The following is an 18,226-nucleotide window of genomic DNA, read 5'->3' as shown; positions in this document are numbered from 1 at the left end:
ATCAAGTCTTTCAAAGCATTCAGCTTACACCTTCTTGCATTAATTCTTTGGTTGACACATTTAATTAAATTACATGATTACAATAACTTATAACTGGCATTGGTATACGCAGACTGTAGTAGCTTTGTATGGGCTGCCATAACTAAATATCGCAAACTGAGTGGTTGAGAACAACACAGATTTGTTGTCTCACGATTCTGGAAGCTAGAAGTCTGAAACCAAGGTATCAGCAAGGCCTTGTTTCCTATAAAACTTTAGAGGAGGTATTTTTCCTTGCTTATTACTAGCTTCATATTGTTTGCTGGAAATCTTTGGTGTTCTTGGCTTGTAGACATAATGCTACAATTCTGTCTTTACATGGCCATCTTCTTTCTGTGTACGTCTGTCCAAATTTCTCCTTTTCATAAGAACACTGCTGATATTGGCTCAGAGCCTACTCTGAGGACCTTATTTTCACTTGAATACCTCTGCTGTTGAGACTCTATCTCCAAATTAGGTCACGTCCTGAGGTACTGGGAGTTAGGACATCAACAGTTTTTTGTTTTGTTTTTGCGGTATGCGGGCCTCTCACTGTTGTGGCCTCTCCCGTTGCGGAGCACAGGCTCCGCACGCGCAGGCTCAGCGGCCATGGCTCACGGGCCCAGCCGCTCTGCGGCATGTGGGATCTTCCCGGACCGGGGCACGAACCCACGTCCCCTGCGTCGGCAGGCAGGCTCTCAACCACTGTGCCACCAGGGAAGCCCTCAACAGATCTTTTTTAGGGGACACAATTCAACCCATAACAGTCCACCCACTACCCTGATGCTTGCCCAGCTGGTGGGAACAAAAGTGGGTATGCCATACCAGAGCTGCGAGTACTTAGCATTGGTAATTACATTTTGCAGGGAGAAAAGAAAATGTGGGTCAGCAAAAGGAGTCAATAAAGAAATCCCAAGGTAGGTTACAAAGGAAGACGAAGCGGGTGGAGAGGTAAATTGACGGGGCAGTAGTTGAACCATTTTTCTGGGTAGGCAATTTAAACAGCATTTGAAATCACTGCTTCCTTTTACAGAAAGGCGGTAGGTTTTCCTAAGCAGTATCCTCTGGGAAGGGAGGAGTCCCTCCAAATCTTAAAGGAGATCCAGATGGACACAAGGATTTTTGCTGATATAATGGAAAATATGGTAATCCCTTCCCAGCTGTGTGTTCCCTACATCCAAAGTTTTAGAATATGTAGATATATTTCTGATGTCCTCAAACGTCTCCTGCCTGTGTATAAATACGGTCACATTTGCATTTACTCTCCGTTTTTTTCTAGCTGACCATTCCTACCTACACATGCAGGACCCTATGCAATGTCCCCCTCTTCAGGTGATATCTCAGAGGGGTTCATAACAGGCCAATGCATGCAGGATACTGCAATCTCCTGCCTCTGAGATTCTTCCAAAACTACAACGTCCTCAGAGCAATGCCATCTAGAACTGTTTCTTTCATGTGTTTTCCCAGTACTTTGTATCAATGCTATACAGCATGTGCTCAATAAATATTTGCAGAATGATGGACTCCATTATGCCCTTAGATGGCAGAGAGAGTAAGACCCACCAAACATTCCATTTGGTCCCCCATATTTCCTAGCCAGTCATGGAGTTAGATGGAGCCATGAGACTAATTCTAACCAATGGGTTATATAAGGCCTTAAAATTGCACTCAGATGTCCTTGGGGAGAGAGAGGGAACTGGAGCTTGGAGCCAACGTGTTTTGATCTGCCCTAAAATGAAGTTATCACAGGTTGGGCTAAGGCTACAGGGACCTTTGTATTGGGAGAGGCTTAGGAAAATATAAAACTGAGTAGTTTAAATAGAGATTTCTTCTGAAAACTTTAACCACTCTGGTAATCTCAGTGATTCTGCACTTCTGGTAAGGGACCAGAAGTAGAAGTCATTATCTCTTGAGTCTTAAAATCAAATAGGTCTTGACATTTGGATGGAACAAAATGCAGGGGAAAAAAATACCTCTCACTTGCAAACTTTCTCCAATAGAGTAAAATGAATTTACAAGCAACTTGCTGATTCTGTGAAAGAGAGAGATCCTGAAACGGTTCTGACTGGCAAGGAATAAAAAATGGAACCTAATTGAACAGTTCCTATTAGAAGATTTTGAGACATTACATACATGATCTTAATTTCGGACTGGGATTTTTACAAACTCTTTGGAGGTGACCTTCACCAAGGACCTCTCTCCAGAAATTCTCCTGCTCTAGGCAGATGTATTGTAATTCCTTCCTCAGTCCCTACAAATCTGACATTTACCTCCAGCTTCTTCCTGAGAGGATCCCTCCGCCCCTCTAGGCAGCTTTATTGGACTGGAAGCAGGAGGACTGTCTCTTCTGAATGTCCCACACCTGACCATGGGAAACATGAATGCATCCTATGAACCAACCCTCTGTGTGTGCTGACCAGCTCCAGTAGAGCGTCACAGTGCTAGCTCTGCCACCCCAGCTGTCCGCAGCCTGTCTTTCCCAGGTGAGAGTAGATGACAGTCCAGAGAGTTCTTCAAGTTACTGACACACTTATCAAGTTCCCCAAGTGGTCTTCTGGAAGCCTGGAGGCATGACATGAGGGAAATAGGCTGGCTGCAGCTTTCCTCAAACGGGGAGAAGGGGAATTCACAGCACAGCAAGAACTCATCAGAATTTTTCTCACCAAATCATCCCTTCCCTTTTCGTCCTTCTTATATCCTCGGAGATCTGGTCCTAGAATTTCACATCTACGGTATCCTGATGTCTTAATCAAAATCTGTACAAATCTATACAAAGTCTGTCATTCATAGGGGGAAAATAAAAGAGCAAAGCGAACGACAGAGAAATGGAGCTGGAGCCCTAACGCAGCTCCTTATTGTTTAATGCTATTTGAGTGGGGGTTTCCTACTACTTGTGGCCTGAGGCAGCCTGCTACTGTCCCCTGCAACCTATCACAAAGTCCTTCAGGTTGGAGAAGGTCACTACTTTGTATCATGGAAAGCTCTTACTCAAGAAAGGAGTAGAAAATGAACAAAAAAATCAGACTACACAGGGATTAAGATAAATAAACTAACACATTCATGACACATCATTACAAGAAAGTTAGGGCATTGGTGGTCTCGTCCTTACACCCTACACTCAAGGACACATGTGGCCCCTCTCACAGACTCTCCCAAAGTTCTTCTGGGTGTGCTAGTCTCAGCAAGTGAACACCTGTGGGTTTTGCCCAGCCAGAATCTCTTCTCCTAGAAACAAAACCCAGCATTTCCTTGTGGGGAACCACCTCTTCTCCATGTGGTTTATTTAAAATGATCTCACATTCAGACCCCAGAGTTTGGCTTATGATCTAGGCCTTGCCAGTGAAAATGTAGCATATCTCTGGTGGCAGCTTTTTTTAAATTTATTTACAAGAAAGGGCATATCATGGCCCAAGAGCAGGGGTAGGTGGATGGAAGAGACAGATAATAAACAATAATCATAGTAAATAAATAAATAATAGAGTATATTAGGAGATGACAAGCGTTATGAGAAGAATTAAGCAAATTAAGGAAGTCAGGAGTAGGGCAGGTGATAATTTTGAATAAGGTGGCAAGGATAGTTCTGAGATGGAATTTGAGCAAAGATCAGGAAATGGGAATTAGCCATGCATTCCAGAGAAGGACCAGCTAGTGCAAAGGCCCTACAGCAGAAGCCTGCCTGCCTGTTTAAGGAATAGCAAGAAGGCCAGAGTAACTGGGTCAGCCAAGGAGAGGACAGTAGTATTCAGGTTGCAGGAGTGATGGAGGAGCACATCGTCTAGGGCCTTGAGGGGCGTTGTGAGAGTTCTGGCTTTTACTCTGAATTAAAGGGGAAACCACTGGAAGCTTTGAGCAGAAGAGGGACATGAACTTTCACTTTTTCAAGGTCACCCTGGCTACTGTGTGTGGGGATAAACTACAGGAAGGCCAGGAAGGAGAAGACCTCAATGACTCAGGTGGGAGATGAAAGATGTATGGTAAGAAGTAGTCAGACTGTATATGCTAGGAGACTCTATCCAACAGAATTTCTTGGCCCATGGATGTGGGATGTGAGAGAAAGATGAGTCAAGGATAACACCAGGTTTGGGAGCTGAAAAACTGGAAGGATGGAGTTGGTAATAATATGGGAAGAGTAATTAGGGAAAAGATCAGGGGCACAGATTTTGACATACTGAAATATATTTCGAATATCCAAGAGGAGATATTAAGTAGACCACTGATGGAGGAGTATGGAGTTCAGGACACAGGCATGGGCTGGGGATAAAAATTTAAAGTCAAGATAAAAAGACTTGCCTTCTCTCTTCTCACTTAGTTAAGCAGACTTGCCAGGTCATAGAATAAAGGATGAAAACTCTTTGTTGAGGGAAATACCAGTCAACCTAACAGGTCAGAGTCCTGATTCTGGGAAGATAGTGGAGTAGGAAGCACCAAGAATCTGTCTCCCCACCTAGAAAGCAATTATATCGTCAGAATCTGTCTGAGGTAACTATTTAGGAACTCTGAGGTCTGCTGAAGGCTTTCAACTTCCAGGGGAAGATTTGGATGGTAAATAGCGGTTAATTTCAGTCAATTTCAGCTCTTAGCACAGTAGCAGCTACCCATCCCCCATCCCCAGCTGCACGGCAGTCAGCTGTGTACATGTTGCTGGAGCAGCTTACACACAGGTTGCAGGAGTCAGGAGCCTGTCCTCCAAATATCTGTGCTCTGATCACTGCTGCTTATGATCACAGAGATATAGTCAAAGAGGTGGGCAGCCATTGTCGTTTCACTGCCCTTCATTGTGGCAAGCCCCTCCTCCCCAACTGAAGTGATGTCCAGGGGTTGAAAAGGGCCAATGCCCTTCCCCCCCCCCCCCCCCCCCCCGCCGTTTTTGCTTTTTCCCACTTTGGGAGCCAGACATTAAAGACTAGGACATAAAAAACAACTGCATATAAGGGGGAAAATTGTAATGTGAGCACACATGCCCAGGCAAAGGCTCAGGAAAGATTTGGGAAGACCTTAAATTTACACCTTAGGCTGATCCTCACAACACAGACAACCTACAACAATTAAAAAATAAATAAACAAAAACAACAACAATAAGAGAAATCAGTAAACCCTGGGGAAGGGGGAAGATCTGATTTCCAGCATTACTACATTATTAGATTCAAATAATCAAAGTTCTACAAAAAAATCACAAGGCATACAGAGAAACAGAAAAGTACAGCCCATTCAAAGGAAAGAAATCAACAGAAATTGTCCCTGAAAAAGACCTAAAGACAGATATACTAGGCAAACCTTTAAAACAACTCTCTTAATGATGCTCAAAGAACTAAAGGAAGATGTGGAAAAAGTCAAGAAAACAATGTGTGATCAAAATGGAAATACCAATTCATAGAAAGCCTAAAATGCAATAAATTGAATAGAAATTCTTGAGCTGAAAAGTACAATGACTGAAATAAAAAGTTCATGAGAGGGATTCAAAGGCAGATTTTAACAAGCAGAAAAAAACAGTGAACTTGACAGGACAATTAAAATTATCAAGTATGAGGAACAGAAAGAAAAAATTGAAAAGCAAACATAGCCTAAGGGACATACAGGATAATATCAAGCAGAAGAATATATGTATGTGGGAGTCCAAGAAGAATAATAGAGAGGGAAAGGGGTAGAGAGAATATTTGAAGAAATAATGGTTGAAAATTTCCCAAATTTGTTGAAAGACGTGAATATAAACATCCAAGAAATTCAACAAACTCCAAGTAAAATGAACTCAAAGAGATCCATACCAAGATACATATAATCAAACTTAGAAAAGCCAAAGAGATAATCTTAAAAGCAGCCAAGAGAGAAGAAAATCATCACATACTAGGGATTGTCAAGAAGATTATCAGCAAATTTCTCATCAGAAAACTTGGAAGCCAGAAGTGGGCTGATATATTCAAAGTGCTAAAAGAAAAAAAAGATATCAGTAAGAATCCTAAATCTGGCAAACACTATCTTCAAAAGTGAGGAAGAAATCAAGACAATCTCAGATAAACAAAAACTGAGGGAGTCTGTAACCATTAGATCTGCCCTGCAAGAAATGCTCAAGGGAGTCCTGTAAGGTGAAATGAGGACACCAGACAGTAACTTAAAGCTGTGTGGAGAAATAAAGATCTCAGTAAAGATAAATACAAAGGCAATCATAAAAGCTATATCACTGTAACAATGGTTTGTAACCACACTTTTTGTTTTCTACATGATTTAAAATAATTGTTAGTTTATGTTTTGGGGCACATAATGTATAAAGATATAATTTTGCGACATCAACAACTGAAAGAGGTGGAGATAGAGCTGTAAAGGAGCAGAGTTTTTGTATGTTATTGAAGTTAAGCTGGTATAAATTAGAATGTTATAACTTTAGGATGTTATATGTAATCCCCATGGTAGCCACACAAAAAAATAGCTATAGACTATACATAAAAGGAAATGATAAAGGAATTTAAACATTTCACTATCAAACACAAAAGCAGATAGCAATGCAGGAAATGAGAGACAGAAAAGCTATAAGGCATGTAGAAAACAACTAGCATAATAAGAAAAGAGCCTCGGGACTTCCCTGGTGGTCCAGTGGTTAAGAATCCACTTTCCAATGCAGGGGAAACACGGTCAATCCCTGGTCAGGGAACTGATATCCCACATGCCGCAGGGCAACTAAGCCCATGTGCCACAACTACTGAGCCCACACGCTCTGGAGCCTGCGCACCACAACTAGAGAGCCCGCATGCCGCAACTACTGGGCCCGTGTGCTCTGGAGTCCGTGTGCCACAACTAGAGAGAAGCCCTCACGCCGCAACAAAAGATCCCGCATGCCACAACGAAGATCCCACGTGCCGCAACTAAGACCCAATGCAGCCAAATAAAGGAATAAAAATCAATATTAAAAAAACAAACAACCCCTCCCAAACCCAAAAGAGCCTCATTATCAGTAATTACTTTCAATGTAAATAGGTTAAACTCTCCAATCAAAAGACCCAGATTGGCAGAATGGATTAAAAAAAAAATGATGCAACTATATGCTGTTAACAGGAGATGCACTTGAGATCCAAAAACACAAACACGTTGAAAGTGAAAGAATGGGAAAAGATAGTCCATGAAAATAGTAACCAAAAGAGAGCAGATATGGCTGTAATAATATCGAGAAAATAGACTTTAAATCAAAAAAGACTATAAGTAACAAAAAGGACATTATATGTTAATAAAAGATTCAGTAAAGCAAGAAGATTTAACAATTATAAACATATACACACCTCGTTACAGAACATCAAAATATATGAAGCAAAAACTGATAAAATTGAAGGGAGAAATAGACAGTTCTACAACAATATCAATAGTTGAAGATTTCAATACCCCCTCACAATAATGGCTAAAAAAAAAAGGCAGAATATAACTAAGGAAATAGAGGACTTAACACAATAAACCAACTGATCTAATAGTTATACACAGAACACTCTACTCAACAACAGACTACGCCTTCTCAAGTGCACATTGGACATTTTTCAGGATAGACCATATGTTAGGCTGCAAATTAAGTCTCAGTAGGTTTGAAAAGGTAGATATACAAAATATCTTCTCTGACCACAGTGGACGTAGTTAGAAATCAATAAAAAAAGAAAACTGGAAAATTCACAAAACTGTGGAAAGTAAACAATATACATTTAAACACCCAATGGAACAAAAAAAGAAAATATAAGGGAAATTAGCAAATACTTAGAGATGAATAAAAATGAAAACATTACATACCATAACTTATGGGACTCAGCAAAAGCAGTGCTAAGGGGGAAAATTATAGCTATAAATGCTTACATTAAAAACAAGAAAGATTTCCAATCAGCAACCTAACTTTACAACAGAAGGAACTGGAAAAAAAAGAACAAACTCAAAGCTAGCAGAAGAGAGGAAACAATAAGGATTAGAGCAGAGATAGATGAAATAGAGAATATAAAAACAATAGAGAAAATCAATGACACCAAAAGTTAGTTCTTTGAAAAGATCAGCAAAATTGGCAAACCTTTAGCTACATGGACTAAGAAAAAGAGAGAAAAGACTCAAACTACTAAAATCAGAAATGAAAGTAGTGACATTACTACTGATTCTACAGAAATAAAAAGGATTGTAAGAGAGTACTATGAACACTTGTACAACAACAAATTGGAGAACCTAAATGAAATGAACAAATTCCTAGAAACACAAAACCTCCCAAGACTAAATCATGAAGAAATAGAAAGTCTGAACAAACCTATAACTAGTAAGGAGAGTGAATCAGTAATAAAAACTCTCCCCACAAAGAAATGTCCTGGACCTGATGGCTTCATTGGTGAATCCTACCAACATTTAAAGAAGAATACTAATTCTTCTCAAATTTGCAAAAAGAAAGAATGAAAGAAAGAAAGAAAAGGAGGGAATACTCCCTAACTATGAGCCAACTATTACCCTGATAACAAAGATAGACAAAGGCACCCTAAAAAAAGAAAACTACAGATCAATATCCCTTATAAACATTGTTGCAGAAATGCTCACCAAAATACTAGGAAAACAGAATTCAGCAGCATATTGAAAGGATTATACACCATAACCAAGTGGGATGGTTCAACATATGAAAATCAATCAATGTAATGAAGGGGGAAAACCACATGATCACTCCAATTGATGCAGGAAAAGCATTTGAAAAAATTCAACATCCTTTCATGATAAAAATACTCAACAAACTAGAATAAAAGAAAACTACCTCATCATAATAAAAGCCATTTATGAAGAACTCACAGTGAACATCAGACTCAATGGTGAAAGACTGAAAGCTTTTCCTCTAAGACCAGGAAAAAGGCAAGAGTGCCCACTTTCACCACTTCAATTCAACACAATACTGGAATTCTAGACAGTGCAATTAAGCAAAAAAAAAAAGGAAAGAAAAGTCATCCAAATTGGAAAGGAAGAAGTAAAGTTATTTCTGTTCATGGATTATATGATCTAATATATAGAAAACCCAAACCCACAAAAAAATACTGTTAGAACTAATAAATTTTCAGCAAGGTAGCAAGTTATAAAGCCAACACACAAAAATCAGTTGCATTTTTATACACTGACAATGAGCTATCTGAAAAGAAATTACAAAAACAATATATATAACACCATCAAGCTGAATAAAATACTAAGGAATTAACTTAACCAAGGAGGTGAAAGATTTGTACGATGAAAACTACAAAACATTGCTGAAAGAAATTAGATGAGATCGGGTGCATTCAGGGTGGTATGGCCATAGACTGAAAGAAATTAAAGAAGACAAATAAATGGAAAAGCATCCCATGTTCATGGAGTGAAAGACTTAATATTGTTAAAATGTCAATAATACCCAAAGTAATCTACAGATTCCAAGCAATCCATGTGAAAATTCCAACAATGTTTTTTGCAGAAATAGAAAAACCCACCTTAAAATTAATGTGGAATTTCAAGGGACCCCAAATTGCCAAAACAATCTTGAAAAGGAGCTAAAGCAGAGAACTTTACCCCTGATTTCAAAACTTATTACAAAGCTACAGTAATCAAAATGGTGTGGTACTGGCATAAAGACAGAGATATTGACCAATGGAATAGAATAGGGAACCGAAAAATAAACCCCTGAATGTTGTCAAATGATTTTTGGCAACAGAGCCAAGGCCATTCAATGGGGAAAGGACAGTCTATTCAACAACTGTTGCTGGAAAAACTGGTTATCCACAATGAAAAAGAATCATAGGGAACTCCCTGGTGGTCCAGTGGTTAGGACTCCATGCTTCCACTGCAAGGGGCACAGGTTCAATCCCTGGTCGGGGAACTAATCCTGCATGCTGTGTGGCGCGGCCAAAAATAAAAAAGAATCATATACAAAAATTAGCTCAAAACGGATCAAGGACCTAAATGTAAGACCTAAAACAATAGAAGAAAACATTTCATGACGTTGGATTTAGTAATGATTTCTTGGACATGACACCAAAGGCACAGGTAACAAAAGGAAAAATAGACAAACTGCACTTCATGAAAATTTTAAAATTTTGTGCATCAACAGAGTAAAAAGGCAACCCATACAATGGGAGAAAATATTTGCAAATCATATATCTGACAAAAGATTAATATCCAGAATATATAGAGAACTCTTAAAACTTAACAACAAAACTTAACAACCTGATTCAAAATGAGCAAAAGACTTGAATAGATACCTCTCCAGAGAAAAGATACAAATGGCTAATAAGCACATGAAAAGATGCTCAACATCACCAATCATTAGGAAAATGCAAATCAAAACTGCAATGAGATGGCTACTATCAAAAAAATAGAATATGAGTGTTTGCAAGGACATGGAGAAATTGGGACCCTGGTGTACTACTGGTGGAAATTGGTACAGTCACTATGGAAAACAGTATGGTGTTTCCTCAAGTCATTAAAGACAGAATTACTATATGATCCAGCAATTCCACTTCTGTGCATATACCCCAAAAGTAGGGTCTCAAAGAGATATTTGTACACCCATGTTCATAGCAGTATTATTCGTAATAACTAAACCGTGGAAGCAACTCAAGTGTCCATCAGTGGATGAACGGATAAGCAAAATGTGGATATACATACAATGGAATATTGTTCAGTCTTAAAAAGGAAAGAGATTCTGCAGTATGTTTTCAACATGGATGAACCTTGGGGACATTATGCTAAATGAAATTACCCAGTCAGAAAAAGATACATACCGTATGATCCCACTTATATGAGGTACTTAGAATAGTCAAAATCATAAAAACAGAAAGTAGACTGGTGGTTACCAGGGGCTGGGGGCAAGGAATACGGGGAGTTATTGTTTAATGGGGATAGAGCTTCAATTTCACAAGATGAAAACAGTTACGGGGATGGACAGAGGTGATTTTTGCACAAGGATGTTAACGTATTTGATACCACTGAACTGTACACTTAAAAAATGGTTACGATGGAAATTTTATGTTATGTGTATTTTATGAGAGAGAGAGAGAAAGAGAGACAGAGAGAGACAGAGAGGCTTCTCTGCCTGTTCCACCACGGCCGGGGCTACTAACCCAAAAAGGATCCAGCGGGTTCCACGTGGTGTGAGTGGGGCCGGAGGACTGGGCTGCGATGCGCACCACTGGCGGACGGGGCACACCCGAGCACAGCCCCAGACGCCTCTACAGGCCCGGGAGCACGCGCCTAGGGCTCCCCCTCCCCTGTGGACGCGCGCCCTCGGCCCACTCGCGCAGGGACAGGGCAGGAGCTGGGTTGCAGACACTGCCCGGACAAGTTCACAGCCAGTCCTGCGAGTTCCATAGGCCAGCGGAGTGCTGGGGCCGTGCAGTCCCCGGAGCAGGCTGAAGGCGGGACCCCTCCCCTCACCCCACTCCGCCGCCCCGTTTCTCTTCCTCCTTCCCCGGCTCGCTCCCTCCCTCCGCGCCCCCGAGTCCCGCAGCCGGGCAGCCAATCCCAGTCGCGCTCCTGCCCGGCTGCTCAGGGTGGTGGCACGGAGCCCGCAGGCGGCTTGGAGAGCTCGAGCTTTGTGCCCAGCGGCAGGTAAGGTGCGCGGCGGGATCTGGGTCGAGTCGGGCTTTTCTAAAACCGTCAAGCAGGAGCCTGGAAACTGATGCTAGTGCGAGACCCGGCGCCCGCCCCGCTGCCGGGCCCACGAGCCCTCGGCGCCGCCCACCTCGCCCTGCCCGGGCCCGGCGCGGAGCTGGCGTTCTGGAGGCGCCGCTGGCCCGGGGTCCCGACGTGCTCCCCAGGGAGGGCCTGTCTCAAGTAAACAAAGACCAACTACTAAAAACATTATATCTATGTTTCATTTGTAAAATGGTGATGGTTTGGGTTTTTATGCAGAGGTATTCGGCTCCTGCTGCGGACTCGGCCGGAAGGGAATCCGGGAACCCGCCGCGCTGGGGTTGTGCTCCTCGGTAGGAACCCTGCGTAGGTCCCTTAAGCTCTCCTGGCCGCGCTCTCCTCTTTGGAAACTGGAAAATCTTATTATTTCAGATGTTGTTCTGAGGGTTACATGAATTAAGTGCACTCTTAAAAAAAAAAACTAAGGCTGAGCTCCCAGCAACAACAGGGTTACCTAGACACAGCTATTTCAAAGTACTGATAACCCCGAATTGTTCCACAAAGGAACTAAGGTAGTTTGCAACAGAATCACGTAGAATAGTAACAAGTCAGCATAGAATAAATATAACCAGATATTGGGAGCAGAGGTAATGTAAGACAGAAAATAAGTCAAGGGGAAAAAATAAAGTGTGAACTTGCTGTGAAAATGGAAATGTTCTGTATTTAATTAATTTACACTTAAATAGTGTGTCTATATGGAAAACAATATGGAGGTTCCTCAGAGAACTAAAAATAGAATTATCATATGATCCAGCAGTCCCACTCCTGGGCACATACCGGGACAAAACTATAATTCAAAAAGATACGTGCACCCCATGTTCATAGCAGCATTATTTACAATAGCCAAAATGTGGGAACAACCTAAATGCCTATCGACAGGTGAATGGATAAAGATGCGGTGCATATATACAATGGAATACTACTCAGCCATAAAAAAGAGTGAGATAATGCCATTTGCAGCAACATGGGTGCAACTAGAGACTATTATACAAAGTGAAGTCAGAAAGCGAAAGACAGATACCATATGATATCACTTATATGTGGAATCTAAAATATGACACGAATGAACCTACCTACAAAACGGATATAAATTCACAGACATAGAGATCAGACTTATAGTTGCCAAGGGGGACGGGGAGGGAGAGGGATGGACTGGGATTTTGGGGCTGGTAGATGCAAACTATTACATTTAGAATGGATAAACAACAAGGTCCTACTGTACAGCACAGGGAACTATATCCAGCCTCCTGGGATAAACCATAATGGAGAAGAATATTTCGAAAAGGAATGTATTTATGTGTATAACTGAGTCACTTTGCTGTATACCAGAGACTGTACAACACTGTAAATCCACTGTACTACTTCAATTTAAAAAAAGTGTGTGTCTAGTGGCTGCCTTATAGGACATTGCAGGTCTATATTGTTTTTCTACTGGAGTCTCAAATTTGTCTCTAGGAAAGTGAACTTGGTCATTTGCATTGTTCCTGTCATTTGCAACATACTTCCTTCATTCATTCCTCAAATATGAATGGCCTTGGAGGAAGCAGAGCCATTCCTTATAATTAGCTAGAAAGAGAGTTTTCTGTACTTCATTATTAGAGCACCCTGATATATTACCATGTGAAAGTTTACTCAGTTGAGGAACTGGGGCTGGGAGGGATGGAGTCAGTGAATATGGCATAATTTATAACTTTTTTTTAGAGTTTTGAATAAAAATGTTAACTTACCTTTATAGGAAAATTTAAAATATATAGATTCGCAAAAAGAAACAATCGCTAAAAATTTCACCACTCAGAGACATAATTGCAGTTAAGATTTTGATGTGTATATTTCCAGACCTTTGCCCCATGTAGCCATTTTATTTTCCTTGGTAGGCCCCAAAGTATCAGCTCCCTCCAAGAAAGGAAAATCCAGTCTGGGGGCAAGGGTCGCTTTTACCTTAACCTTTGGACCTCTCAGGCCAACACCTGGCCTCATCCAACAAGGTCACCGTCTCCCTAATCCTTCTCTCGTACTTCTGCCAGTGGCCTGGCTTTGGGGCAGTGGTTATAGGCATCTGAGAGAGCATTTCGGAGAAGAGGAAAGTCACAGCTGTGGTTCATTCCGCATGAGGAGTAATCCAGGGTTTCTCATCCTTGGCACTGTTGATATTTGGGGCTGGATAACTTTGTTGGGGGATGGCCGTACCGTGTATTAGAAGATGTTTAGCAGCATGCTGGCTCACACCCACCCCCCCCACTTCTCCTCATGACAATCAGCAGTGTTGGTTGAGACCACTTGGGTTAACGGAAATTGCTAAATTATTCATGACGTGCACTAAAGAGGTTCACATTCCAGTTTGCACGTAGGAGAAGGACTGAGATCGAAAGAGAGGCAGAGCTTAAGCTAAGGAAGCTGTTTAGTCCTGGCTGTACGATTCACTTACGGTGAGATTTTGGTGGGCAGGTATATCAGGATGGAAACAGGAAAAAACCACAAAAATGCAAGACACTTTTGAGGGGATTCCATAGAAGAGGGGGTAGGATTCGGGGAACCAGCAAATTACAGTGCGACACCCGGGGAGGACGGCTGACGGGGTGCCATCCCCACGCTGGCCGGAAGGGGCAGGGAAGGGACTGGGATACCAGAGCTTGGAAGTGGGGGCCGGGTGGGTGGGTGGGTGGGAGAACTGGAGGAGGAGCCGCCCTCCAGGGCTGCTGTGGCCCTGGCAGAATGCGGCCATTGTCAGAGCAGCAGCCCAGCAGATGGGGGGTAAGTTCACCAGCCTCTCCCTTTGTTACGAGTCCAAGTTCTTACTGCTCAGCCGCATGACAGGCCACTAAATTGAGAGATAAAGTGTTAGGGCAAGGAATAGCAGCTTTTTTGGAAAGCCAGCAGACAGAGAAGATGGTGGACTTATGTCCCAAAGAACCATCTTACCCCCAAGTTAGAATTCAGGCTTCAGAGGGGAGGGGGTGTAGCAGATCGTTGCAAACTTCTTGGTGGGCCAGACCGAGAAGGGGATGTTCTTGCAGCGGTCCAGGTAGGTCTGCTGTAAACCTCCAACAAGAGGAATGTGATTCGCTGTTGTGCAACTTTTTCTCTCTGTATGAACGAAAATTGTTATACCTTTAAAGGTCAAGCCTGGGAGGTAGAGCCTTGAGAATGTGCTCTCATGTATATTTCAGGCTGTAGGCAACATTCTTTTACAAAGAAGTAGAGCCAGCATAAGGAAGCACAGGTAGCAGAGTGCAAAGGTGAGAGCTAAAGGAATAGGTCCAGTATGGAGTCAGGTTTGTTCTTCTCTGTTACACCTTTCCCCTCCTGTACCCACAGAGCTCCTCCTCTGGCCAGTCCCTAGTGGAAGCTGGTGGGTGAAGCAACCCAGGTGATGCAGCCTGGGGAGGTCAGCCAGCTCCCGAGGGGGTGGGAGCAGGGCCGATGGAGAGCCACCAGAACCACCAGTAGTGTGTGATCTAAAGTCTTCTGCCTCTGTAGAATGAAAGTTTGAGGGCTCTAACTCTTAAGGGTTACCAGGGGAGGAAAAGGAGGTAGGCAAAAAATGTTTCTGAAAATTAAAACATATAACACACGCAGGGCACTGCTGCTTCTGACCTCTGACTCTGTTTCAAGCAGTAAGGTCAAGTCATGCTGTTTTAGCTACTCCAGGATTTTTTTTTTCCAGGTTTACTGAGGTCTAATTGACCAAAATTTCTGAGATAAACTATACAGTGTGATGATTTGATCCACGGATACATTATGAAAGTATTCTCTCCAAGTAAATTAACACACATGTTTACTGGTTTTGGTTTTGGTGAGAACATTTAGGTTCTACTCTCAGCAGATTCCAGTTATTCAAGACAGTGTTATCAACTATAGTTACCATTAGGTCCTCAGACCTTATTCATTTTGTAACTAAAAATTTGTGCCCTTTTATCAGCCTCTTCCTATTTCCCCAATACCCCAGCCCCTGGGAACCACTTTTCTAATCTCTGTTTCTGTGAGTTTGGTGGGGTTTTTTTTTCTTTTAGATTCCACATATAAGTGATACCATGCAGTATTTGTCTTTCTCTGCCTGGCATATTTCACTTAGCATAATGCCATCCGGGTTCACCTATGTTGTCAAAAATGACAAGATTTCCTTCTTTTTTAAGGCTGAATAATATTCCATATGTTGTCATCCCTTGGTATCTGCAGGGGATTGGTTCCAGGAGCCCCCGTGGATACCAAAGTCCTTGGATGCTCAAGTCCCTTATATAAAATGGTATAGTATAGTGAATATAGTTGGTTCTCCCTATCTGTGGATTTCACATCCTCAGATATGGAGGGCTGACTGTATATGGGTCACATTTTCTTTTTCCTTTCATCCGTCAACACTTAGCTTGTTTCCAGGTCTTGGCTGTTGTCATAATGCTGCAGTGAACGTGGGAGTACATATATATCTCTTCAAGATAATTATTTTCTTCCCTTTGGATATATACCCAGAGGTGGGATTGCTGGGTCATACAGTAGTTCCATTTTTAATTTTTTGAGGAATCTCCATGCTGTTTTCCATAGTGGCTATACCAGTTTACATTCCCATCCACAGTGCACAGAGGTTCCCTTTTTTCTACACCCTCACCAGCATTTGTTAACTCTTTTGATAATGGCCATCCTAACGTGTGAGGTGATTTCTCTTTATGGTTCTGATTTCAGTTTCCCTCATGATTAATGATGTTGAATGCTGAAAACCTTTTCGTGTACCTGTTGACCCTTCGTATGTCTTTGGAAGAATGCTTATTAAGTTTCTCTGCCCATTTAAAAAAAATTTTTTTGGCCGCTGTGCGTGGCATGTGGGATCTAGTTCCCCGACCAGGGATCGAACCCATGCCCCCTGCAGTGGAAGTGCAGAGTCTTAAGCACTGGGCCACCAGGGAAGTCCCTCTGTGCATTTTAAAATTGCGTTTGTGGTTTTTGCCATTGAGTTGTATGAGTACCTTGTATATTTTGGATATTAATCCCTTATCAGATATGTGGTTTGCAAATACTTTCTCCCATTCCGTGGCTTCCTTTGCTGTGCAGAAGCTTTTTACTTTCATGTAGTCCGACTTGTTTATTTTTATTTTTGTTGTCTTTGCTTTTGGTGTCATATCCAAAAAAATCATTGCCAAGACCAATGTGAAGGAGCTCACCCTTTATGTATTCTTCTAGATTTACAGTCTCAGATCTTAGGTGGCGCCATACAAACTTTAGGATTGCTTTTTCTATTTCTGTGAAGAATACCGTTGGAATTTTGATAAGGATTGCTTTGAATCTGTAGATCACTTAGGGTAGTATGGACATTTTAATAATATTCATTCTTCCAATCCATGAGCAAAGAATATCTTTTCATTTATTTGGGTCTTTTTCGATTTCTTTCATTCATGTCTTACAGTTTTCATTGTAAAGATCTTTTTTTAAATTGAAGTATAGTTGATTTACCATGTTTTGTTGATTTCTGCTGTACAGCAAAGTGATTCAGCTATACATACATATACATTCTTTTTCTCTGTATTCTTTTCCATTATGGTTTATCACAGGATATTGAATATAGTTCCCTGTGTTATACAGTAGGACCTTGTTGTTTGGCCCAGCCTTTCTTACCTGTTTTGATGTGGGTATTTTCTCATTCACCAGGTATGTAGGAGTCGCTAAGCTAGTTTCTGGATCTCTTTCGGAAGGGATTGCTCCCAGGGTAGCTGTACATTCAGTGTGTCTGTGGCAGAAGGGGAGCTCAGGAGCCCTCTATGTTGCCATTTTGGTCAAATTTACTGCAGGATTTCTTTAAACTTCTTCATCCTGCATATTCCAACTCAGTTGTGCTGTTTGGTGCACTATTATAAAACATATCTTTGCTGGTGCCTGAATAAATAGTTGGATATTTTCTATATATCTTGTACAGAATGATTTTTCTTGTAGCTTAACTGTTTACTTTTTTTTAATCATCACAGAAATCACATCATAATACCTCAGAGTTTGAAAAGGCCTTACAGTTTCTCACCTGATATCTGAGAATTTGCAGAATCTTAAAAATAAAAATGCATGAAAAATATATACATGTATCAAATTATCATAAGTACAGCTTAAACTTATAGGATGTTATCTGTCAATTACATCTCTATAAAGCTGGAAGAAAGCTGCATAGGAAAACAAAATAGGCACAAAACAGCAGAAAAGCATCATATGCTCAGTGTAGAGCATAACACGATTTATGCAGTTAACATCAAGGTCACAAATAACACACTGTGAAATCTTGCTTATAAAAAAAAATCTTGACTGATCTGCTAAGGAAAGAAAATACATTCTTTCTAGCGAGCTTTTAAATTGTTAAAGACAAAAGTTACATTTACAGGGATTCCTCCTGGGTGGAAGATTTATATTCCTTTGGCCCCCACCACACACACTTGTCATTTGTGCTGTGCTCGGATGTTCCAGCAGTTTGTCGTTTCCAAAAGCACTTGGCCAGAAAGAACTAGTCTTTCAGCAAGAGGAGACCAAGGTTTTGACCTGGACTTTCTGGGGGATCAGTACCTAACGACATGTATGGGTCCCCCTGGAATGTCCTGGTCTC

General features: G+C 41.4%; 1 protein-coding gene across 1 annotated transcript in view; it reads left to right on the top strand.

The window, feature by feature from the left end:
* Positions 1-11,467: 11,467 nt before the first annotated feature.
* Positions 11,468-18,226, top strand: part of BLVRA (biliverdin reductase A) — a 55,550-nt gene continuing 48,791 nt past the window's right edge. The window contains exon 1 of the mRNA XM_029233003.1: positions 11,468-11,574. The gene's annotated coding sequence lies outside the window, so the exon portion shown is untranslated. The remainder of the gene's footprint in view (positions 11,575-18,226) is intronic.

The sequence above is a fragment of the Monodon monoceros genome, unplaced genomic scaffold (genome assembly GCF_005190385.1).
Source record: "Monodon monoceros isolate NGI ecotype Baffin Bay Population unplaced genomic scaffold, NGI_Narwhal_1 Super_Scaffold_2, whole genome shotgun sequence".
NCBI lineage: Eukaryota > Metazoa > Chordata > Mammalia > Artiodactyla > Monodontidae > Monodon > Monodon monoceros.
This window is presented reverse-complemented; position numbering and strand designations above follow the sequence as displayed.